Source organism: Chrysochloris asiatica, unplaced genomic scaffold, assembly GCF_000296735.1.
Source record: "Chrysochloris asiatica unplaced genomic scaffold, ChrAsi1.0 scaffold00144, whole genome shotgun sequence".
In the NCBI taxonomy this organism is placed as follows: Eukaryota; Metazoa; Chordata; class Mammalia; order Afrosoricida; family Chrysochloridae; genus Chrysochloris; species Chrysochloris asiatica.
In genome coordinates, this window is record NW_006408662.1 from 4047283 (window position 1) to 4072960 (window position 25678).

The 25678-nt window shown below is 43.2% G+C and overlaps 1 protein-coding gene and 1 pseudogene across 1 annotated transcript in view; one reads left to right on the forward strand and one right to left on the reverse strand.

Moving 5' to 3' along the window:
* GMDS (GDP-mannose 4,6-dehydratase) overlaps positions 1-25678 on the forward strand; it is an 809379-nt gene that overhangs the window by 22027 nt on the left and 761674 nt on the right. The window lies entirely within an intron of this gene.
* On the reverse strand, positions 3718-4284 carry LOC102842779 (annotated as a pseudogene).

Below are 25678 nucleotides of genomic sequence, written 5' to 3' on the forward strand. Positions count from 1 at the left end.
TCCCAGTCTCTCCACATCCCCGCCAGCATTTATTGTCTTCTCCATTTTTCATCTTTGCTGTTATTGTTGGTGTGAGATGATATCTCATTGTTGTTGGAAATATATTCTTGTAACGTTCATCATTGTAAAACAGAGTCACTTTCTATATTCAGAAAATGTGTGTTGTTCCCCCTCCTTCCCCCTCCCAGGAACATCAGGCCTCCTATTATTGCTCAGTAATATCAAAGCACAGGACTTCTGGGGTGGGAGTAGTATGGTTTTAGGTGTGAAATCCTGGTTGTGTTTGTGGTTAAGGATTTTGACTTTGGAAGATCATCCTGAATTATCTGCGGGTAGGGACTGATGTTTCCTCAGGAATGTCCTTAAATGGGAAGAGGGAGAGAGAATCAGAAAGATGGTTTATGAAAACTTACCTGACTGTTGCTGGCTGTAAAGATGGGAACCAGGGGCCAAGAGCCAAGGAATGCAGGCTACTTAGAAGACTGTAGAAGAACTGATGCATCTGATTTATGGTGCTGGAGACGAATATTAAAGATTATTAAAGAGTAGTAAGTCTGCCAGATGAGCAAACAAATCTGTGTCAGAAGTACCATCAGAATACTCCTTAGAAGCCATGATGACTAGACTTTGTCTCTCATACTTTGGACATGTTATTGGGAGGGATAATCCCTGGAGAGAGACATCATGCTTGGTAAAGTGGAGGGACAGCAGAAGGGAGGAGACCCCCAATAAGATGGACTGGCACAGTGGCAGCAGCAGTTGTGAAGATGACGCAGGACTGGACAGTGTTTTGTTCTGTTCTACACAGGGTCACTGTGAGTCAGAACCAACTCAGTGGCGCTAAACAACAGTATGGTAGCTAGAAAAGGCAAGGGAATGGAATTTCCCCTTGAGCTCCTGAAAGCACTTCGGCTCTGCCATCCGAACTGACCACCATTGAGTTGGTCCGACTCACTGACAAAACCTGACCAAGTAAAACCACTCCTAGAGTTTCCGAGACTGTAAATCTTTACTCAAGTATACTGCCTCATCTTTCCCCATGGAGCAGTTGGTGGGTTTGAACCACTGGCCTTTTGGTTAGCAACCCCATGTCTAACCCACCACGCCATCAGGGTTCCCTGATGAGCCCAGTGGGACTTATATTCAACTTTTGACTCCAGGTCTATAAGAAAATAATTTATGTTGTTTATATAAGCCACTGAACTTGTACTAATTTGTTCCACCGTAATGGGACGTTAGCGCACAGACCAAACATCCGTCCTTCCCTCACTGCCCTTGGCAGCTACAGACCTGCGTTATGTCTCTGTGGATTGCCTGTTCTGCCCTCTTCATATAAGTGAAGTTTTTGACCTTTCACTTACATGATGCTTTAAAGGGACATGCATATGGTATGTGTTCCTTTTGATAATGGAATCACATTCCGCTGTGTGAGTATAGGGGTTCAGTTGGCATAGTGGTTATGTGCTTGGTTGTAAACCGAAAGGTCAGCTGTTTGGACCCACCAGGTGCTGTGCAGGGCAAACATGTGGCAGTCACCTTCCCCAAGCTCATGGAAGCTCTGTTTTTCCTCCATCCTGTAGGACTGCTGTGGTCAGAATTGACTTTTCAGCTGGGGCTTCTGTGTGCATATATCAGATTTTGTTTATCCATTCATCTGTTCATGGACATTTGGACTGTTCGCAGGTCCTATGCATACTATGTGTACTATGAATACTGCTGCTACGAATGCATGTGTACAGTTTTTGTTTGAAACTCATTTTCAGTTCTTGTGGGTATATACTCAGGAATGCTGAGAAGCAAAGAGAGAATTTTGGTTGAATGTTTCAAAAATGGCATTAGTTCGAGTATGTTTTACTGTTTTTTTGTTCTGGGGTCTGAAGGAAGGAGGGAGTAGAAACCTTGATTATCAGTAGTTCACATACTTCTGGACTTTAGGCTGCTGTTGCTGCTGTCTTATGCTGTCAGGTCATTTTGGAATCCTAGCGACCCAGTATAAGGTTTCTGAGGGGAAAAATCTTTGTAGTAGCAGAAAGCCTCATCTTCCTCCCGCACAGTGGCAGGTGAATTCGAACTGCTGACTTTGCAGTAAGCAGTCCAGTGGGATTGATATAGGGCAGCCACCTTTTTATTTTGGAAATAAAAACTTTAAGAATAGCAAATGACCACTGACTACCATAGTCATTTCATTTAAAAAAAAAAAAAAAAAGGCACTTAACACCTTGAAATAAAATAAGGACATGTGCTTATTAAGAGCAGTCACCAAATTATAAACCTTTGGCTTCGATATCTCTATTTTTCTCATTTTGCCAAAGAATGGGTTAAATTTTGTCATGGATTGACATTCATCTATACATTACATTTGGGAACAGCCATTGAATATTATTTGATTTTAAAAAGTACTCGCTTGCTCTCACAATTCGAATGTTAAGTTTCTGGGATGGGGATATATTTTATACATGCATACAGGGGAGGCAAGGACTTCATTCTTCTTGGATCAACCATCAACACTCATGGAAGCAGCAGTTAAGAAATCAAAGGACGTATTGCATTAGGCAAATCAGCTGCACAGGATCTTTTAAAAATGTTGAAGAACAAAGATGTCAGCTTGAAGACTAAGGTACGCCTGATCCAAGCCCATGGTATTTGCAATAACCTCATATGCATGTGTAAGCTGGACAGTGAATAAAGAAGACCGTAAAAGAATTGATGCTTTTGAGTTATGGTGTTGGAGGAGAATATTGAAAATGCCATGGGCTAACAAAAGAAGTTTGGAAGGCTGTTGGAAGAAGCGCAGCCAGAGTGCTCCTTGGAGGTCAAGATGGTCAAACTTTGTCTGTCATACTTCAGACATATTGTCAGGAGGGACCAGTCACTGGAGAAGGATCTCATGTTTGGTAAGGTGGAGTGTCAGGGAAAAAAGAGGAAGACCCCCAATGAGATAGATTGGCAAAGTGGCAGCATCAGCATGGCAATAATTGTGAGGTTGGCCCGGGACTGGACAGTGTTTCGTTCTGTTGTGCATGGGGTCGCTATGAGTCAATACTGACTCAGTGGCACCTAACAACAACAAACAAGGGGCTTCAAAAGATTTATGGGAAAAAAATGGAATTAAAAGTTAATAGAAATTTTTCCATGAACTTTTTGAAGCTCCTTGTATATTGATCTATTAAAAACAACAACAAACCTTGCTATTGAGTTGATTCCAACTTAGGGTGACTCCATGCAATAGAACTACTCCATAGGGTTTTCAAGTGTGTGTTCTTTGGGAAATACATCATCAGGCCTGTCTTCCAAGGTGACTATGTGGATTTGAACCTCCAACTTGTCAGTTAAAAGCCAGTTGCTAAAACATTTGTGCTAATCAGGACCCCAGATAATCCATGTTGTTGTTGGTTACTGTGTTGTCAGTTCTGTTTCATGGTGACCCCACGTGTGTCTAGCAGACCTGCTCCATTGGGGTTTCAAAGCTGCAAGCTGTAGGAAGCAGCTCTTCAGACCTGCCTTCGTAGTGTCTCTGGGTGGGTTTGACCACACTTGACAGCTTCACCAGTTGTGCCACCATGGACTCCTATATGATCCATGTTGGGACTGGATATTTGAAACGAGGTGTGTCTGGGAGAATCTAGAATTACTAGGCTTTGTGGTACTTGGTCCTTCCTAGCCCCCCAACCCCTTTTTAATCAAATGATCCTTTATTGAATATTTTCTTTGTAGTTCTTAACTAGAGGGGCATTCCACAGCCCCACTGTTGGTGTCATTTATGATGTCACGAGGCTAGCGGCCATCAACATTGCAGGCCACTGACTGTGCAGTCCCCAGGATCTCTTTAATAGTCCCAGAGAGTTCTCTGGCCAAAGACCAGTGTTGCATCTGACAGGCAATGCTGATAATCTCATCTAAAGTGATATTGCCACTGAGTTTATTATTTTCCTGCTTTTTTCTGTCTCTGGGTCCTTGAGAGCTTTGATGATCAGGGCAGAGACAGAAGACACCACCTGTCAACAGCTGTCGGTTCTGAATTGTCAGTTTCACCGTAATCCTTAACCCCTTGCAGTCACCAGTCCCCTTGGCAATGTCATCACCATCCTTTTTTGGAGACAAACCCAGGGGGCCGATCTTGGCGGCCAGAGTGGATGTAGCCCCAACTTCCCCACCGGTGCATCTCAGGTACATGACTCTGATCTTGTTGGGGTCGAACTTGGGAGGCATGGTGGAGGCAGCTGGTGTCAGATGAACCCAGATGCGGGATGATCGAAGACAGTTGCACCTACGCCTCCTCCGAGCCGAAAGCTGAAAAAGCCCTAGTTCCCTTTTGATATTGAGCACAATGAAAGGATCTTGGTAGACATTGGTTAGTTGATTATTTGCAACTTCATTATTTAGGCACTTTCTTTGGTATGCTGGCAGATCCTTTGGCAGTTTTCATAGCTTACAGAGAACACCAGCAAAACCCAGTAGAGTTGGAAGCCCAGCTGATCCTTAAGAGCTCTGTTTCTCCAGCTGTCCAGGTATCAGTGTGCTTGGGAGGGATATGCAAATCATTGCTGGGTTATTTCAACTTTAGCTTAGGAACTTGAAACTGAAATCAAGTTTTGGGAGCTTCTAGGTGGTGACAGATCTTACAGTTTTGACCACACACTCTTCTCCTTAGGGTGTTGGCCCAGTCACCCTACTGACATTTGTGAGGCTGATCAGCTCTGGGTGATGTTAAAAAAAATGTGGGAGAGACAATGTTAATTGAGGGAGAGACAATGTTTATTGAACGAGTTCCTCAGTGGCGGATGGGAAGATCCTGGGGGGAATTGTTTTTGAGGGGAAGTGATGATACGTAATGGGTTTTTCAGAAAGCTTTAATTTCCTACTTTTGAATGTAAATCCAGGAATGGAGAAATAGGAGGACTTGAGCAAATCCTGAGTTGTCTGGTTGTATTTATTGTGTTGTTGTTATTTGTTGCTGCTGTGTCATCTCTGACTCATGGAGTCCACATGTGCAGAGTACACCTGCTTCACAGGGTCTCAGAGCTGTGACCTTTTAGAAACATATCGTTGGAGGCGCCTGGAGGTGGGTTCAAACTGCCAACCTTTAGCCTCATAGTTGAATACTTGACCATTTGCATGACTTTTAATTTTTAACAGTTTTTCCCTCTCCATTTTGTGAGTTTGACTTATTTAGAAGTTTAAAATTTTCTTAGCTCGTTTAGTTTTTCTTGGCATTAAGTAGTCTGGTGTGGCACTGTAATATAAGCACTGAACTAGTGGTTACGAATCGGGCTGCGAACCTTAAGGTCAGTGGTTCGAAACTACCAGCCGCTCCGCGGGAGAAAGATGAGGCTTTCTACTCCCGTAAGGATTTACACCCTCGGAAACCCTGTACAGGGTCGCTATGGGTCGGAACCGACTCGACGGCACTCAACAACAACAACACACTAACTGCAAGGTTGGCAGTTCAAACCCACCAGCCGCTCCTCAGGAACCCTATACAACAGTCACTGTGAGTCAAAACTGACTTGATGGCACTTAGCAACAACAATTTGTGTTGATCTTTGAATATATAGATTTTAATTATTTAAGCATAATTGAGTCCTGGTGTGGAACTGTGGATTAATGCTCCAGACTGCAAAGCCGTTTGAACTATAAGGTTGGCAGTTCAAGTTCGCCAGTCGCTTCTCAGAAACCCAATATAGGGTCACTATGGGTTGGAACTGACTTGACGGCACTAAACAACACAACAAGTAGCATAATCAAAAGTTTATACTATTGTCAGACTGTTATTTTCAGGCTTTGGTTTTAATTGCTAGAAACAAGGGAGTGTTTAAAAGGACTCCTTTTATCTGACCGGTCTAATGATTAGGAATTCAAGCTGGAATTCATAGACATTCTTCTCTACAGGGACAACAGTGCTTAGTGAGTGCTTAGGGTGGAGTCTTGTTATTGTTGTTGTTAAGTGCTGTCAAGTTGGTTCTGACCCATAGCGCTCCTGTATAGGGTTTCCAAGGAGCAGCTGGTGAGCTTGAACCGCCCACCTTGCAGTTCAAACAGCTTTGCAGTCTGGCACATTAACCCACAGCGCCACACCAGGACTCCAGGGTTGAGTCTAGGAAATCTGAAATGACTGATTAGTTCTTTGAACAGTACAAATCACTTACCCTTTGTGATCTTTATGTTTTCTTCTCTCAAAATATACATGTTAAGAACTAGATATATATCTAGAATAAAGGCATTTAAATGGTCCTTTACTGTTCCTTAGTTGTACATGATGGAAGCTAGAATTTCGTGGGACCTTGACTAATGTAGACCATATTAAATACTGTTTGGGTTTGGGGAACATTTAAGGCATGAACCCACTGGTCAGATTCCCCGAGGTCATGAGGTGTCATGGAGGCTGTAACAGACAGCTGAGTTATCCCTGCAGCCTGCTTCCTGGTATATTTCCAAGTGACGTCAGCTGTCTGTCCAGCATGCCCAATACTGGAGGTATTAGAAAGCTCTAGAGAACAGAACAAAACAAAACAGAAAGCTAGTTGTTGAAGAGTCAACTCTGGCTCGTGGTGTGCCCCCAGCCACCACTTTACCCATGTGTTTCAGAGTAGAACTGTGGCGGTAGGGCTTTCAGTGTAGAATTGTGGCCATGGGACTTTCAGTGGCTGATTTTTCTGAAGCAGATTGCCACACCTTTCTTCTGAGGTACCTGCGGGTGGATCTGACCCTCCAACCATTTTAACCAGCTGTGAATCTGGTTTGTCTGGGGAATCTGGCTGGATGAACATCTCTTAGAAACTGTCTTTACAAATTATTTGTTTTCTCTTTCCTCTTTGGTTCTTTCTTTTTGCAGTTTTTCTTCCCCTACCCCTTTTCTTCTTCCCTGGACCTCCAGTAGCTACAGTGGGAAGTGCTGGGGGTAAAAGTAGCTGAGAGCTGGGTCCAGACGTGGCTGCCACTGTGGGCAGTGATTGTGCCTCAGGAGACTTTACAGAACAAACACTGGGACCTTATTTAAATAGTTCTGGAAAGAGCATCAGTGGGGTGGGGTATGCAGGCCGCTGTCCATGTGGTAGCTGGCAGTTTTCTGAACCCACCCCTCAGTTCAGGCTTGTCACATTTCCTTATTCGACTTTGCAGAAGGAACTTGCAGTCATTTCCTTCTGACCTTTCTACCTTACTGTCTGCTTACAGGTGTATGTCAACTTCCTTTTTGTGTGATGTTTGTTATCAGTGTTAGTCTATAGCAAACACTCTATGCCAGATACAAGCTGGATAATCTAAAGCCCAAAGATGATTCATTGTTTGCATAGAACGACGTAGGGCCAGCCAGAAAGAACAGTGTAAGTGAGCTGTATGTTGACGTGGCCCTTTACTTTACAACCCAGTAACATGTATAGGCAGGTAATGCCTGCCAGAGGGTCTCAGCCCTGCACCTCAGCTCCTAATCAGGTTAATGGGACCTGACCCACTCTTCACCTCAGCCAGTTTCTGAGAGTAGTGAACATACCTATATTTACATCTGATCCCTATCAATTCTTAGTGCTCTGTCTTTGAGGTACTGAACTCGAAAAACTCTCTTTGCCTCCATTTTTAATCTATGAAATGGGGGCAATCACATCTACCAGGTAGGGTGAGGGTTGGACTCCTGGTGTGGTGCTGTAGGATCAGCAGTGGATTTCAAACCACAAGGTCGGTGGTTCAAACTCACCAGCTGCAACTTGGAAACCCTATACAGTGAGTCAGAACTGATTCCACAGCACTTCACAACAACAAGAAAGCGTGAGGGTTAAATGTTGTTGTTGTTGTTAAGTGCCGTTGAGTCAGTTCTGACCCATAGCGACCCTGAACAGGGTTTCCGAGGCTGTAAATCTTTATGGGAGCAGAAAGCCTCATCTTTCTCCCGCGGAGCAGCTGGTAGTTTCGAACTGCTGACCTTGAGGTTCACAGCCCGATTCGTAACCACTAAGCTACCAGAGCTTCTTGAGGGTTAAATGAGGTAATGAGTCCACAGGACCTCACACATGATAAGTATCCATTTCTGTTATGTCTTAACTGTTCAGACATTTGTCTATGGGATCCCAAATTCTTTTCTAGGACATGCTCTCATTTTGACAAGACCACACAGCAAACTCTTCTCTGTGTGTCCAAGTAAGCATGCTTTCGTGGAGGTGTCGATGTGGCACTCAACAACAGCAACAACAACGAAGTTTTCCTCTCACTCCCTCAAGCACGTCTCTGTTTTCCTGACCCTAATTCAAAGCAGTGCCATCTCTCTGGGAGTCAGTTAGAAATCTTGGACTCATCCTATTCTTCCGCACCCCTTATAGCTTTCTCCCCAGGTCCTATTGATTTTACCTCACTAGCGTGTTGCCGCAAGGAGCTCTGGTAGCGTAGTGGTTATGAATTGGGCTGCTCACCTCATGGTCAGCAGTTTGCTACTACCAGCAGTTCCGCGGGAGAAAGATGAGGCTTTCTGCTCCCGTAAAGATTTACAGCCTTGGAAACCCTGTACAGGGTTGCTATGAGTCGGAACCGACTCCACGCCACAGCACTACCACACCAATTTGGTGCTGCAGATTAATGCGCTGGACTGCAGAGTTGGTTTGAACTATAAGGTCGGAAGTTCAAGTTTACCAGCTGCTTCTTGGAACCCTACACGGGGTCCATGTGAGTTGGCATCGACTTGACGGCACCTAAAAACAAGGCAAAAGAAAACATAGTTGTAAAAAGCTCTGGTGGCATAGTGCATTATACATTGGACTACTAACTGCAAGGTCAGCAGTTGCAGTCCACCAGTACTCTGTGGGAGAAAGATGAGGCTTTCTGCTCCCATAAAGATTTACAACCTCAGAAACCCTATACAGGGTCACGATAAATTGGAACCAACTCAACCACCACCACCACTCATAGAGCTTTGGCAGTCCCTGGTAGGGCAGTGGTGTGAATGGTTAGTGTGCTGGATGCGTAACTGAAAAGTTGGAGGTTCAGGTTGACCCAGAAGCACCTCAGAAGGAAGACTTGGTGGACTAGTTCTAACTAATCAACCATTGACAGTTCTGTGGAGCTCAGTTCTACACTGACCCATGGCATTGCACGAGTCTTGGTCTACTGGACAGCAAGTGGGTTCCAAGTCAGCAGAGCTTTCGAGGTCCTCTCCCCACTGGTCGTCTGACTCCAGTTTCTTACCTGGTTCTCGCATCCACCGGCAATTGCAGTTCCCCTCCTACCTGGTCTTGGTTTCTCCAGCCTCTTCCATCCATTTGCTGCTGGTGAGACCAGTCTCCTGAGAGACTATAGTCCTAAATCTTCAAGCCCAGAAGACCTATCTTGGGAAGTGTTTTGTGCTAAGAAGTATGCGTAGCTATATCACTGTGGTCTGTTACATACATGACTATGCAGGTATGCACACATACCTTTATGAACCTAGGTAGGTACATCTGTCTGTGCACACGGATGTATCCACATGGTCATACCCATACACATATTGCCCATATCCATACTTGTGTAAGCACAGATACATTTTTTGGTTGTTGCAAAAATTATCATCATATCCTTTGTCAAAAACATACCATTCTCTTAGGCATGTCTTGGTGACAGTTGTCAAACACTGCACTTTACTCACATTGGATGCCACCTTTCCCATCACCAAAAGCAACACATTTCTCCTGTCTCTAGGGTGCGTCCGTCTCTCCTCTCCCACCCCACCCATCCCTGGTCTGCACCAATGATAGTGGTCTTTTGTGCTCCTGTTCTGTAAGTGTTCAAATGCTCCCACAAAAGATTTGAAAAGCCCCACAAGTCCTATACCTGGTTGCTGTGAATTGAAGCAGACTCCATGGCACTAACTAACAGCAACAGCAGTATTTTGTTGTTTTGAACATATGTGCGTATGTCTGTGTTTAGTATGGTGAAATCTGTGAGCTGGAGCTCTGTGGTACTACTTGGTCTCTGCCATGTCTCACAAGTCCTCCATCTTTGAGAGGGTGCAGCCATACCACACTTTTGTCATTCTCTCTCAGTGAAAAATATTTGAGTTTTCCTTCTCTGAAAGATATGTTTTGGCAGTCCATGGCAATACCATGGACCGCCAAAAGAACAAAGAGATTTGTGTTGGAAGAAGTGCAGTCAGAGTGCTCCTTGGAAGTCTGGATGGCCAGACTTCATCTTTCATTCTTGGGACATATTGTCAGGAGGGACCAGTCCCTGGAGAAGGACATCATGTGTTGTAAAGTGGAGGGTCAGAGAAAAAGAGGAAGACCCCCAGTGAGATGGATTGGCACAGTGGCAGCAGCGATGGGCTCAGGCATAGCCACAATTGTGAGGTTGACCCAGGACCAGGTGGTGTTGCATTCTGTTGTACATAGGGTTGCTGCTATGGTCATCATCGACTAGATGACACCTAACAACAACAATAAAAGATTTCTTGCCTTACATGGATTCTGGCTTTTGCAGATTTTATTGTGTTAGGAGTGGGATTGCCAGATCATAAGTTATTTTTTTCTCTAATTTTCTGAGGAAATGTCATTCTGTTTTCCATAGTGCCTGTATCATTTTGTAGTTTCCTCACCAGCCTTGGTTGTTTATTTTTAATTTGTCAGTTCCATTTTTGCTGGGTGAGACGGTATCTCATTATAGTTTTGGTTACTAATGATTGTGAGCATCTTTTAGTGTGTCTGTTGATCACATGAATGTTCTCATTGGTGGCAGGTGTCTCCATTGTTTAATTGGAACCTGTGCTCTGATCTATGCCCAGATTATCCGGAAGTCCCTTGTGGTACCCACTCAGCCCCTGGGACTGCTTCCTGTCTCGCACTCAACTCTCATATGATTGCTGAAGCCTTTCCTGGCCTTGCCAAGCCATAAGCATTTCCTCTTTTTGTTCCCAACTGGGTGATAATGAAATCTCCTTCCGTTGACCTCTTTGCTATGATTACTCTTTCCCTGCTGGCTTTCCATAGCAAACGAGAGACCTCCCAGACCTCCAATGGGTTCCCATTGGCCTCTTCCTGGCTGAAGCACCTGGTGGGGACTGGACAACTCCGTGGTGGATAGACGTGGTGGATAGACGCATGAAAGATTAGGGAAATATGGTCTGAGGGTCTGAGACAAGCAGTAGGAGTGGGAACCGTGTTGGCAGGAAAGCAGAGGTTTGGTTAGGAGTGTCTTCATATCTAGGAATGACTAATCAACTGCAGGGAGAGTGTGTGATCACCTAGAGAGAGCATCTCCACTTGAGGGGAAGTTAAGTTTGTGGTTAGATTAACAAGAGACCCAGAGCAAATCCGAAGCTTCCGAACTCACTCCCAGGACACACTTCTTCCAGGAAGCGCAGATCTGTGCTCTCCAGAGACCCTTGCAGCTCTAATGCTGTGACTGTGGGCAGTGTTTAGCACTTAGCCAACTTGTACACATTAAACGCATCCTGAAAATCAGCTCCCTGCAAACAATCTGGTCAGGCTGCATTGGAAGCTACCTGAGACAGAACTAGTAGTGGTTGGTGGTTATGGCCATGGAGCTGGTTCTGACTCATAGCGACCCTGTACAGGGTTTCTGAGGCTGTAAATCTTTACAGGAGTGGAAAGCCTCATCTTTCTCCTGCAGAGCGAATGATAGATTCAAACTGCTGACCTTTAGGTTAACAGCTCAGTACGTAACCCACTACGCTACCACAGCTCAGGCAGAGCTATGATATATTTTTTCTCTTTCTTATTTAATAAATCCCTTTCCTTTCTGGCCCTCCGGCCCTTCTCTTCTCTTCAGAGCTGGCTGCTGCCTGGTAGAAGGCAAACAGCTCTCTGGTCCCCATGGGAGGGTGCTGTGGCTCTACCCTCTGTGACCCATGATGCATTCTGAAAGTCATTGTGTTTTGTTTTTGTTTTTTTTACTTTTGCTTTGTTTTTGGTTTTGTCTGGGCTACTACATACCTGTATGTCAGTCTTTGTCATAGCATGTGACTTGTACTCCTGTGATGTTGAAAGCTACGGCACCTATATCTCAGCTACCAGTGGGCCAGTTTCAGTGGAGCTTGTAGACTCAGATAGACTAAGAAGAAAGACCCGGAGTTCCACCTCCAAAAACCAGCCAATGAAAACCTTATGGCTCACAACAGAACACAGTCTGATATAGTGCTGGAAGGTGAGCCCCCTGCGCTGACACACAGTAGCTGCATGTGGACATGAACGGCTAAAGTTGTGAAGATGTAACACCAGGCAGTGTTTTGTTCTGTTGCATGCAAGGTGTCCGTGAGTGAGACCCAACTCACAGGCAGTGAAGACCAACGACAATTTTACTGAGAATGGTTATGGTTGGTGCTGGCTATGTGCTGTCAAGTCAATTCCAACTCATAACCACCCTGTAAATCTCTACAGGAGCAGAAAGCCTCATCTTTTTCCTGTGGAGCAGCTGGTAGATTTGAACTGCTGACATTATGATTTGCAGCACAGCTCGTAATGCACTTTGCTACCAGGGCTCGTAAATTGAGAATGTTGTTGTTGTTTTTCAGTGCCATTGACTATAAGGTTTCCAAGGAGTGGCTGGTGAATTTGAATCAACAACCTTGCAGCTCAAACTGATCTTGCAGTCAAGTGCTTATCCTGCAGTGCCACACCAGGACTCCGTAGTGAGAATCAGAGTTTCTCATTAATTCTTTTGCTCATTTTGTTATTTCCCTAAGCTCATGTTGGACTTAGAAATCAATGTTCAAAAACAGCTTTGTTAAAATACCATTTTAGATGCACTGTTTTCATAATATAAATCGGGTTCAAAGGAACATGATGAGTATATCAAGGTAATATGCAGTTTCCAGCGGATGGGTTGGCTGGGACGTTAGAAATGAGCACAGGGACTATAAACAGTAGCCACGGTAAATCTGGATCTCGTCCCCGGGACAAGGCCGCTTTAAGCTGATTGCAACCAGTAGAGGGGAGGACGGCTCCTCACCTAGTTTATGGTCTTTGAAGGAAAGGAAATAATGGGCCTGTTGTGTTTCCAGCTCTCTATTTAAACCAGCGCACAGCAGAGAGGTTGGGGGACCAGTGAGCACATCACAGTGTTTCTGCTTCTGCTTCAGGAAGACAAGGATTGAGGGCAAGGTTAAGTTGACATCCTGAGGTACCCCCAAACCTGATTGTTTGTCTAGCAATTCTGCTTTTAATTGTATTTTACAATTTAAAGGAAGGTTTACGGTGCACTAGAAATAAAAATTGGTGACAATGACTAGTTTTGGGCAGATAGTGGAGCAGCCCTGCTTTCCAGGGTGTTGATGTGTGAGGACATCTGTGCTGTGTGGCGCTGTGACCAGTAGCTCTGGACCTCAGAACAGAGGCTTCTCAGGAATTCAGGTTTGCAGCTCTCTGGTCTCCTGCTTAGATTTTTTCCTTGATTTAAACAGCAACTTATTCTTGGGTGCCTGTGGAATGTCATAGTTAGCTCCAACCCAGGTTATTCCCAAGAAAAAAAAAAAAACAAAACAAAAATATTTATTTCCAATAGTTAATATTGTGACTTCCTTTAGACTACAAGTATAAAAACTGCATGCAAGTTTGAAGGTGATCCTCCCCACCTGCCCTGTCAGAGACAACGCTGGAGGCTGGCTCTTCTGGTATATTTGGATTTGTGGGAAAGGGTGCCCTCAACTCTGCTATGCCAGTCCCGATGACTGTCCCTGCGTATGGGCACAGTGCAGAAGCTGAAGCCAGCTTTTCCGCTTCCCGCTTACTTCAAACAAACCATTGTATTGCATTTTAAATACATTGTGAGAAGAAAGCAGGCAGTGTATGGCATTTGCTGACTTTTCACTGGACTGGGAGTGGTAGAGAACTCTGAGGAGGGGACTGAAGAAAAGCCACAGACGAGAGGGCCCCTTGCCTCAGTGTAGAGCTGGGCTGAGGGCAACGAGTTGTTGTAAGGGCTGTGAAGTTGGTTCTGACCCATAGCGACCCTGTATAGGGTTTCTGAGGAATGGCTATTGACTTCGATCCTCCGACCTTGCAGTTCAAACGGACCTTGCAGTCCAGTGCTTTATCCCACAGTGCCGCACCAGCACCCAGGGCAAATCTGTGAGGTCCTGAGATATCTCCACCACAGCAGCTAGAGCCCACCTGAAATATTCACTGCCATTGAGCCGATTCCCACTCAGTGACCCTGTGTACATTTTCCGAGGGTGTGAATCTTGAGGGGAGCAGACAGCCTCATTTGCCTTTCAAGGAGCTGTTGGTAGGTTTGAACTGCTGATATTGAGGTTAGCAGTCCACAACTTACTCAAAAGCACCAGCAGCAGCTACAACATGGATGTAGTTGTGGGAATTCTAAGCTAGAAGATTTTTGAAATCCCGGTTAGGGAATACTCTCAGCAAACACTCATAGAGCTTTTCATTCTGAGCACTTGAAATCCTTATTCACCTTCTGAGATAGGTCCTCGGGTAGCTAAGGGACTCTATGGGGTGGACTTACTGTGCAGGAGAAGTGGATGAACTGAATGGTCTCACACTTTTGATGATAGGTTAACGGCACAAGTATGGCTAATTAGCGTATAGAAACAGAGCGGAGCAGGCGGCTGGGATACCAAGACTGCAGGCTCTCAGTCCGGTTTTGTGACCTCGAATCCTCTTCCTGCCTGTGACCCCTGGTTTCTTAAGAATGGGCACAGTTTTCTAGCATGAGGAGAGTTAACACTTAATTGTAGACACAGGAGAAGCTTGTAATAGATGGCACAATACGTATGATTTTAATAATCTTTATAAAATATACTTTAAAAATTAAAAATATATACATATTCAAATATAGAAAAACACTCAATGGCACAAATGTGCATATTGAAGCATTTTTATCGCTTGGAAAGGATAAACGTTAAGATACTATTAATGTTCTGTACTCTGAGTTGGATTAAAAACAGTACTTTATTTCCATAGCAGGATTGAAAGTGTGGTATCACAATGTTAAAGTTTATTAAATTGTTGTATTAAAATACCATCATGAACTTTTGATTATTAACATAAAGAAAAATTTTACTTCTAATATAAGTATTTTTGTCGTTGCGAAGTGCCGTCGAGTTGGTTCCGACCCATAGTGACCCTGTATAGGGTTTCTGAGGAGCAGCTCATGAGTTCAAACCGCCAACTTTGCAGTTCAAACGGGCCTTGTAATCCAGCACATTAATGCACAGCTCCACACCAGGACTCCAGTGTAAGTACTAGAAGGAACATTACTAGCAGCCAACAAATGTGGTCCTGTGGGATAAAGCACTGGACCACAAGGTCAGTGGTTCAAACTCACCAGCTGCTCCTTGGAAATCTTATACAGGGTCACTATGAGTTGGAACCGACTCTCTGGCTCTTAACAACAACGCATATTAGATAGAGTCTTGGTGTGGCACGTTAGGGTAAACACTGGACTGTTAACCACCAGCCACTCCTTGGGTCACTATGAGTGAGAACCAATTTAACAACACATCCTGGGTGCTGTTATGTATGAGGTCCTGTGTGTGTGTAGTTCTCACAAGAGTGCCATCACTCTGGGCGCTGTTTGTAAAGTTATAAACTTCTTTTGATGTTGACTCTTTAAAATAGGCATGCGGGGGAACTTTCTCCTGCCTCACTGTAATAAAAGGCTTAGTACACAAAAGTTAAGGAAATGATATATATCTTCTTTAAAATTAAACAATAAATCTCAAGTATAAAGCTTCACCTAATATGTACAAGGGAGTGCTGGTGTGGCGCTGTGGCTTAATGCGCTCGACTAAAGGGTCGGTTTGAACCGCAAGGTCAGTGGTTCAGGCTCACCAGCTGCTCCTTGGAAACCCTGTATGGGTCACTATGAGTCAGAACCGACTCGACAGCAATTAACAACAACAATTTATGCAAGGAGTCCTGGTGTGGCACTGTAGGATCAGCACTGGACTATTAGCCATAAAGTCGGTAGTTCAAACCCACCAGCTGTTCCTTGGAAACCCTATACAGGGTTGCTACATATCAGAACCATCGTGACGACACTTAACAACATCAGTGTATACAGAGGTGTGCTGTAGGATCAGTACTGGACTACTAACCACAAGTTCGGCAGTTGAAACCCACCAGCTGCTGCTCCTTGCTACAGGATCGCTGTGAGTCGGAACTGACTCGACGGCACTTAGCAGCAACAAGAACAGAGAGACGCTTAGAAGGCTTTAAGCAGATTATTAGTGGAGAGAGTCCACACTTGTCACATCTGTGGCTTCAAGAAAACTGGCCTTCAGTTCTCATTGCTGTCTCTATTGCCCAGCTGCTTTCACATGTGGGCCGGTCCTCCTGTGGGAAACAGGCACTTTTGTGGATGCATGTGCCTTGGAGTCAGTTCCGACTCATAGCGACCCTGTACAGGGTTTCTGAGGCTGTAAGTCTTTACGGGAGCAGAAAGCCTCATCTTTCTCCCGCAGAACAGCTGGTAGTTTCGAACGGCTGACCTTGCAGTTCACAGCCCTATTCGTAACCACTACGCTACCAGAGCTCCTTGTCGTTCATACTGAGGGTGGGGTAAATCCTTTGCCCAGATCATGGACTGCACATGTGTGCCCACACATGCCTACATACTCACAGACGAACGCTTGTCTTCCTTTGCCTTTTAAAGTGGATGAGTTTTCTGGAGCCCACCGTTCCTCTGGTTAGGATAGAATCTGTTTCATACTACCTTGAGCCAACAAGGATTATGTTTTTCTTAAAATAATAAAATTAATTTATAGTAAATCTAGGAATTAAGAAATGAGACAGGCTGTGATTATCTCTATAAAATTTTACAGCATTTTCCACATAGTTCTTAATGTTAACTATTTTATAAATTAAAATGATCTCATGCTGTGAATCTCTAAGCAGTATCTATTACCTCATTAAAAGAGCTTTCAAGAATCACAAGTCTCTTACTTTTTATTTATCTTCTGTTTTATCCCAAAACTGATTCATGGCAGCATTATTTCTTTCTAACTGTTTATTAGGAAAAACTAAAAATTGATCCTGAGGAAGACATGATAGTAAATGAGGCCCCACCTATACCTATCAGTTAGACTTTGTAATGATTAGTTTGGAGCCAAATTAATTTCATATATAATGCTGTATACTTACTTGAAAGGAGCTCTGGTAGCGTAGTGGGTACGAGTCGGGCTGCTAATCTCAAGGTCAGCAGTTCGAAATGACCAGCTGTTCCGTGGGAGAAAGATGAGGATTTCTGCTCCCGTAAAGATTTCCAGCCTCGGAAACGTTGTGCAGGGTCACTATGAGTCGGAACCAGCTCCACAGCATACCACCATACTTACTTGAATCCTTCTCCTAATCTAATTTTTTTTTTTTTTACTGCAGATTCTAGTACCATATTATTTCAGCTGTATTATTGTTTCTAGGTGCTGTGGCGTTGGTTCCTATTCATAGTGATCCCATATAAATCAGAACAGTCTCGTGCCATCCTCACAATTGTTACTGTACTCAAGTTTGTCACTGCAGCCACTGGGTCAATCTACCTCATTGACGGTCTTCTTCTTTTTCACTGGACCCTCTGCTTTTTTAAGCATGACATCCTTCTCTAGGAACTGGTCCCTCCTGATAATATGTCAAAGTAAGCAAGATGAAGTCTAGCCATCCTGGCTTGTAAGGAACATTCTGGCTGTACTTCTTCCAACACAGATGTGTTTGTTCTTCTGGCAGTCCATGGTATATTTCATATTTCAACCAGCACCATAATTAAAGCCATTAGATTTCTGTTTTCCTTGTGCAGATTCCAGCTTTCATATATGCCCGAAGGGAATGAAAGTACCGGGGCTTGCATCAGGTGCACCATAATACCTCAGAATGGCATCTTTGCTTTTTAATACTTTAAAGAGGTCTTTTGCATCAGATTTGCCCAGTGTGATTTGTAGTTTCAGTTCTTGAGTGCTGCTTCCATGGGCATTGACTGTGGATCCCGGGGTGGGGGGCAGGGAATCCTTGACATTTGCAGTGTTTTCTCCATTTATCATGTTACTTATTGGTCCACTTGTGAGGATTCTGAGGAGTTTGGTTTTCTGTGTGTTGAGATGTACTCCATACAGAAGGCTGTACACCTTGAGCCTCGTCAGTAAATACTTCAAGTTTTCTTCACTTTCAGCAAGCAAGATTGTGTCGTCTGTGCCATAGGTTGTTAATAAGACTTCCTCCAATCCTGATGTCTTCTTCTTTATTTAATTCAGCTTTTGTGATTTTTAAGGCACTCAGTATCCCCTTGCTGCTCTGTTGGCATATCTACCTTTTGGTCTATGTGCACGTTCCTTACGAGCATAGTTTAGTGTTGTGGGATTTCCATTCTTTTTAATGCAATTCAGAATTGATTTTGATCCACACAGTTGTGTGCCTCTGCATAGTCAATAAAATGCATGTAAACATCCTTGTGGTATTCTCTGCTTTTAGCTAAAATGCATCTGGTATTAGCAGTGTTGTCCCCATTCCATGTCCTCTTCTATTTCGAGCTTGAATTCCTGGCAGCTCCCTGGCAGTGGACTGCTGCAACCATTTTTGAATGATGTTAATGATGTTGGCGAAATGTTTCCACATTTCGTTGAGTCACCTTTCTTCGGAATGGGCACAAACAAGGATCTCTTCCAATCAGTTGGCCAGATATCTGTCTTCCAAATTACTTGTGTTTCATCGGTTTATTCAAGAGTCTTAATTGGTGTTGCCACACATGTTGTTGTTGTTGTGATGTTCTGTGGAGTCGGTTCAGACTCATAGTGGCCCTGTACAGGGTTTCCGAGGCTGTAAATCTTTTCGGGAGCAGAAAGCCTCCTCTTTCTCCCATGGAACAGCTGGTAGTTTTGAACTGCTGACCGTGAGGTTTGCAGCCTGATTCATAACCACTATGCTACCCGAGCTCCTTCTTGCCACACGTACTGGAGCCTTTTTTTGACCAATGCCTTCAGTGTAGTTTTGACCTCTTTCTTCAGACTGCTGGTTCTTGATCATATGCTACCTCTTGGAATGGTTGAATGTCAGCCATTTCTTTTCAGTTCAGTGACCCTATTAGTTCCATCTCTTTCTTCCTTTCTTTTTGATGTTTTCAGCATTGTTTACTATTTTGCCTATAGAATTTTTTAATATTGCAAGTCAAGGCTTAAGTTTTTCCTTCCGTTCTTTCAGCTTGGGAAATGCTGAGTGTATTCTTCCCTTTGGTTTTTAAACTCCAGGTCTTTGTACAGTTCATTGTAATATTTTGTCTTCTCTCTGAAATCTTCTCTTGAGCTCATTTCTTCTGTTGTTGACTTTCACAACTCTACATTTACCTATTTAAATACTCATAGGTCACGTTGTTTGCGTGTATGCGTGTCTTAACCTGTCATTTCACTAAGAGGTGACCTTGGGATAGTTTTGGTTCAGGTCCATGAGAGTCCTCTATTCTCAGCTGGTCCCGTAAGCCTGGACTCTTTAAGCATTTGATTTTTGCCCTGTGCTTTTCTTCTATTCTCTCGGAGTCCCCTATCTTGGTTCTGATCCACAGTGGTAATGAGGCACTATCTTGATCTGCTGGCTATCTCTGTTGCATGGCTTATAACTAGCTTCTTTGAGATTTTGGTTTTCTTCTTTCTCTTTTGTCCCTGCATGCAGAGGCCAATAGTTGTATTTTAGACGGCTCTTCCCAAAGTTGTTAAGAGCCCGGGCACTGCTCACTTCAGTAGTACGCTGAACATGAATCTTGTGAAATGCAATATGCCGAAAGAGTGAGTTTTCCCTTGAGATTAAAGACCTCAGTTTAAAACCCACAACACCAATCCTGGAGGGCATTTGCTTATGTCTGAGAAATAGCTATTCTGGTGTCCTTTAAACATAGCTATACGAACACACACATATCTGTATGTATGTGTGCACATTCCTACCTCCATCTCTGCATACACAGGATAAGTCACAAAGTATTGCTACAAAGTCATAAAAACCTTTATCAAACAAAAATACCAGTATGTGAAACTGTTGTTTCTCGACATTTCCTCCATCTAGGTTTATACACGTTTGAAGGCGGTGTTTTTCTATCTGTGTTTGGATCCACAACCACAATCATTGAAGCAACAGTCAAGAAATCAATGTTCGCATTAGGCGTGTTTGCTGCAAAAGATCTCGTTAAAGTGTTAAAGAGCAAAGCTGTCACTTTGAGGGCTAAGGTGTGCATCACCCAAACCATGGTAGTTTCAATGGTCTCATCTGCATGTTACAGCAGGACGTTGAATAAGGGAGACCAGAAAAGAATCAGTGCGTTTTAATTATGGTGGTGGCGAAGAATATGCACAGTACCACAGACTGCCAGAGGACAAACACATCTGTTTTGGAAACGATGTTGGAGAGGCTTCTTTCTTCTCTCCTACACTGGACATTTTGTCAGGAAGCACCAGTCCGTGCAGAATGACATTGTACCTAGTAAGCGGAACATCAGCTAAAAAGAGGAAGGTCCTCGAGATGGACTGACACAGTGGCAGCAAAAATGGGCTCAAACATAGCAATACTTGTGAGGACGGCGCAGGAATGGGGGCAGTGTTTTGTTCTGTGGGCCGTAAGGTCCTGATGAGTTGGAACCAATTAAACTGCACCTAACAACAGCGGAGGTAAACATAGCTATATGAACACACACATATCTGTATGTATGTGTGCACATTCCTACCTCCATCTCTGCATACACAGGATAAGTCACAAAGTATTGCTACAAAGTCATAAAAACCTTTATCAAACAAAAATACCAGTATGTGAAAATGTTGTTTCCGACAGCGGAGTCCTGTTGCTGCAGGCTAATGTGCCAGACTACAAAGCCGTTTGAACTGCAAGGTTGGCGGTTCAAGCTCACCAGCTGCTCTTTGGAAACCCTATACAGGAGCGCTATGGCACCAACTCGACGGCACTTAACAACAACAATAACAATAACAGCCCGTCTCCGAAGAATCCTGCACGCTTTGATTCATACCACATGCAAGCGGCAACTTCAAAGGACTCAAATTGTGTTCCTTTAACATTTTCTTTGAATTTTGGGAACACGAAGATGTCTGAAGGGACCAGGTCTGGGCTGTAGAGCAGGGACCAGGTCTGGGCTGTACAGCCCTTGCTGCCTTCGAAGAATGAGTAGGTGATTTGTCATGATGGAAACAGATTCCTTGGTGCAACTTTCCTGGTCTTTTTCTCACCAATGTAGTTTTCAAGTTTCTGAAAACTTCTTCCTAAACTTATCAAGATTATCTGTTTGTAATACTGAGAAGAAGTCACCCTGGCCTTCTGAGAGTCCTGTGTGCTTTGACTTTCGCCCTGCAGATCCCATTGGACGCTACAGTTTTGATGCGACCTTTTCTTTTGAAGACACTCGAGTGTGACTAACACAAATGTAAAGTTGTCTGCATCCATTCACTGATGGCAGAGGCATTTTCAAACCCATTTTGTTTGGAATAAACTCATGCATGTGTGAACTGGAACTGTAGTTTCAGTACTGTCTGACTTACTCATATACGTACACACCTGTAGCTACCTGTACACATATATACTTATATACATGCATATGTGACCATACAGTCATTTTCATGCTTATTAATGGTATTGTTGCCAAGTTATATATATATGTCATATTCTTTAGCAAAAACGTCTTTTTCCCTTAATGAGTTTGCAGTGGCACCACTGACTTTGGTCAAGCTGGTCTCATTACACATTCATTCCATGCTATTCTTCTCATCACCAAAAAGAATCAGGCTCTACGGTCTGGAAAGGGATTCCTCCTGCTCCCAATTCCTGGTAGTCACCAGTGAACATTGGTCTCTAGATATGAGGGGATTTTAAAAAAGTTTATAGAAAATGGGGGGAAAAAAGAGGAATTTTTATATGATTTGATTAAAGCAGAGTCCTGGTGTATGGCCCTGCAAGTTAACGTGCTGAACTGCAAAGTCGGTTTGAACCACAGGATGGCGGTTCAAGCTCATCAGCTGCTCCTTGGAAGTCCTATACAGGGTCGCAATGGGTTGGAACCGACTTGACGACACTCAACAACAACATGGGATTTTCTAGTTCTTTCCTACCTCTGACCAGTAGTGCCCTGATGAACTGCTTCCCAAGCTAAGTGTGTAGGTGACTTTGCTTCTCTTTCCTGCATCCACGCTTGAGTCTGTTCTAGGCCTTCTGTGTTTTTCTCTTTTAAACTACATGTGTTCCATTTAATGTCCACCATTCCCTGCTCTGTAGTCCTGGTGTGGAGCTGTAGAGTAAGCACTGGACCATAAAGTTGGCCGTTCAAACTCACCATATACAGGATTTTGGAGCCTACTCAACAGCACTTAACAATGACAGCAACCGCAGCTCCCTGCCCCATGGCATATACTTTTTCTTCCACCTTTATGATAAAATTAATATGTATGTTCCTTACTCTTCTTTTTCAGAGTAACTTCGCATCATATATACCATTTAATTTTTACATTGCTTTGTCAAAACCATCGGGCCTGCATTGTTGTTTTCCTCAGTACAAAGAAGAACACTGAAGCCCAAAGTGTTTAATTAAGCCCCATGATTAATTAATGAGGATTTAATATTAGAATTTAGAGCTGCAGAACTTCTCCCCAGTACTCACTGACTGTTGGAAATCAAGGGGCCCTTCTTGGAAGCAGTATTTTAAAGCACTCCTGGGTCAAGTCTGTCTACAGGTTTTCCCGAATGATCCATACCCCTTATACTGAGCTTTTGCATTTGATTGCTGCTTTATGATATATCATACTGTGATCAGAGATGAACAAGCTGAGCCCTGCTCCTGTTAGTGAGTTCCACCTTGTTGGACAGAAAGACTGTGCAGGGAGGGTAGGGTGCGGTCATTTTAATTTCCCTGCCACAGAGTTTCTTAGGTCACCTGAGAGGGAAGAAAAGTAACTTTAGGAAAGAAAAGTTAAAAATGACATGAACATACAGAAGAGCTGATTTATTTAAAAAGCTATGTTTTTCTTTAAAAAAAAATTTAGCAGTGACTTTCATAGAACTTAGAGATATCAGAATCGAGCTGGGAACTGCAAGGTCAGCAGTTCGAAACTACCAGCTGTTCCATGGGAGAAAGATGAGGCTATCTGCTCCCGTAAAGATTTACAGCCTCAGAAACCCTGTACAGGGTCGCTATGAGTCAGAACCGACTCGACGGCACATATCAACAATAACAACCCAAGTCATGGTATTTTCATACTTCTCATGTGCCTGTGAAAGTTGGACAGTGACTAAGGAAGACCGTCGAAGAATTGATGCATTTGAGTTACAGTGTTAGAGAAGAATGTTAAAAGTACCAGGGACTGCTAGAAGAACCAACCATTCTGTGTTGGAAGAAGTACAGCCAGAATGCTCCTTAGAAGCCAGAATGACCAGACTTTGTCTCTCATATTTTGGACATCTTACCAGGAGGGACCATCCCTGGAGAAGGACATCATGCTTGAAAAAGTAAAGGGTCAGAGAAAAAGAGGAAGACCCTCAACGAGAGGGACTGACACAGCAACATTGGGGTCCAATGTAACTATAGTAAGGAAGGGTGGTGCCGAACCAGGCAGTGCTTTGTTCTGTTGTACATAGGGTCTTATGAGCTGGAATGACTCGTTGGCACCTTACAACAACTTTTCAGAAAAATACCTGTCATTTTAATTTCTTTAAGAAAATGACATGTTCTATGACCTTGTAGTCAAAATCTATATTGAACCGCAAGAATATAGGATGCCCTTAAGATTAGTCTCAAGCAGGAAACTCAGTGTTTTAATTTAGTTCAGAAAGGTAACAAAACTTTGATCATCGTTGAAACAGATTATGAATGAGCTTTATTCACATTAAGGGGAGTGCTGTGGCTCAATAGGATAAGCACTGGATTGTGAACCATAAAGTCTGCGGTTCAAACCCACCAGCCGTTATGTGGGGCGGGGGGAGATGAGACTTTCTGTGCCTGCAAAGTATAACCTCAGAAACCCTCTACAGGGTTCTTATGAATCGGAACAGACGCTATGATACTGAACAATAACAAATTCACATTAAGACTAAGGATAGTTTTATTCCAGCAATTATATTCTTTATGCTGTTAAGTGCCATTGAATGGGTTCCGACTCACAGAAACTCTATAGGGTTTCTGAGGAGCAACTGGTGGGTTTGAACTGCCAACCTTGTAGTTAGCAGTCCAGTGCTTATCTTATGATCTAGTGCCACACTAGGACCCAGTTAAGTTTTTATTCCCTTGCCAAATGTGAGTTTAGGTTATTCAATCTTTGAAGAATATAAGCAGTTTTCAGTATATAAGGAGTGTTCTGTAACTTGCATTGTTATCTAAAAATTGTTACAACTTTCAATGTTATCTACAAATTGAAATTCTGTCCCTTGGATTTTCATTTTTTTCCTGCCAGTCAAAATCCTTTGAAATGATAATCCTATGGATGTATATGCTGAAACTAAAACTCTGAGAATTCTAAATTATCAACATGTTCATATACTTGCTGCCTTGGTGTGGCGCTGCGGGTTAATGCTCTGGACTGCAAGGCCAGCTTGAATCGAAAAGTCGGTGGTTAAAGCTCACCTGCTGCTCAATGGAAACCCTATACAGGGTTGCTATGGGTCAGAGCCGACTTGACAAGACTTAACACCAACTTAAGTCATTTAGAAAGACCTTCTGGAATCAAACTTTCCCAAATAGAAAATAACATAGCCATTTAAGGGTTAGTTGAGGTCTTGTTATTTGGTAATTGAACCAAATGTTAAAAAATATATTTATGTCTGTGGTAGTATAATTTTGCTACCACAAAATATCACATCTAGTGTACTTTGTGATCAATTGGATTACACAGAAATGTAATGCAGGTTCTAAATTAAAAATCAGTACATATTAAACAGTACAGTGCTACTATATTTAATTAATTGAATTAAGTGTAATTCAAAAGGAATGAGTTAAATTATTCAGCCAATTGTTGAAATTTCTACTTAAATTTTCGGTAATTAAATTGGGAAAAGTGATAGTAAGGTTGCATTTTAGGAATGATTCTATCTCTGACAAGGGCACTACGTTTAGCCCCTGCTTTGGCTTACCTACAAAGATTAAAAGTTGAAAACTTGGTGGTCTTATTTCAAATGGAATACATGTTTTATGGGAATTTGGAATTCTGTAGTAGTTTCCTGGACTCATTTTCTCGAATGCCCCTTTCTGACCCTGCAGCAGAGGTGACATTAGGGATTGATATGGGACCTGCTGCTGAGCTCATTGTGACTCATGGCAACCCCGCGTGTGTAGAGTAGAACCTACTCATTTGTTTTCAAGACCTTGTCCTTTTACAAGCAGATCACCAGACCTGACTTCCTAGATGCCTCTACATGGGTTCAAACAATCAGCTTTCCCTCTAGTGGTCATTTTCTTAACTGCTTCGGCCACCAGCGACTTTGTCGTTAGGGATTAAAAGCAAATAAACCAAACACACTGTGATCTGGTCACTATGACTCAGAGTGACCCTATAGTAGAAATTGTATTTTTTGCACTGTTTTTAAAAAGTTGCCACTGATATTTTTTACAAGTGAGGTCTCACTAAAAAAAGATATTGTCATTTATGTGGCCTGAATAGACCCATAGCAAAAGAAGAAATTGATCAGGTCATCAATAAACTCCCAACCAAAAAAAGTCCAGGCCAAGAAGTCTTCACTGGTGAGTTCTACCAAACATTCAGGGAAGAGCTGTCACCAATTCTACTCAAATTATT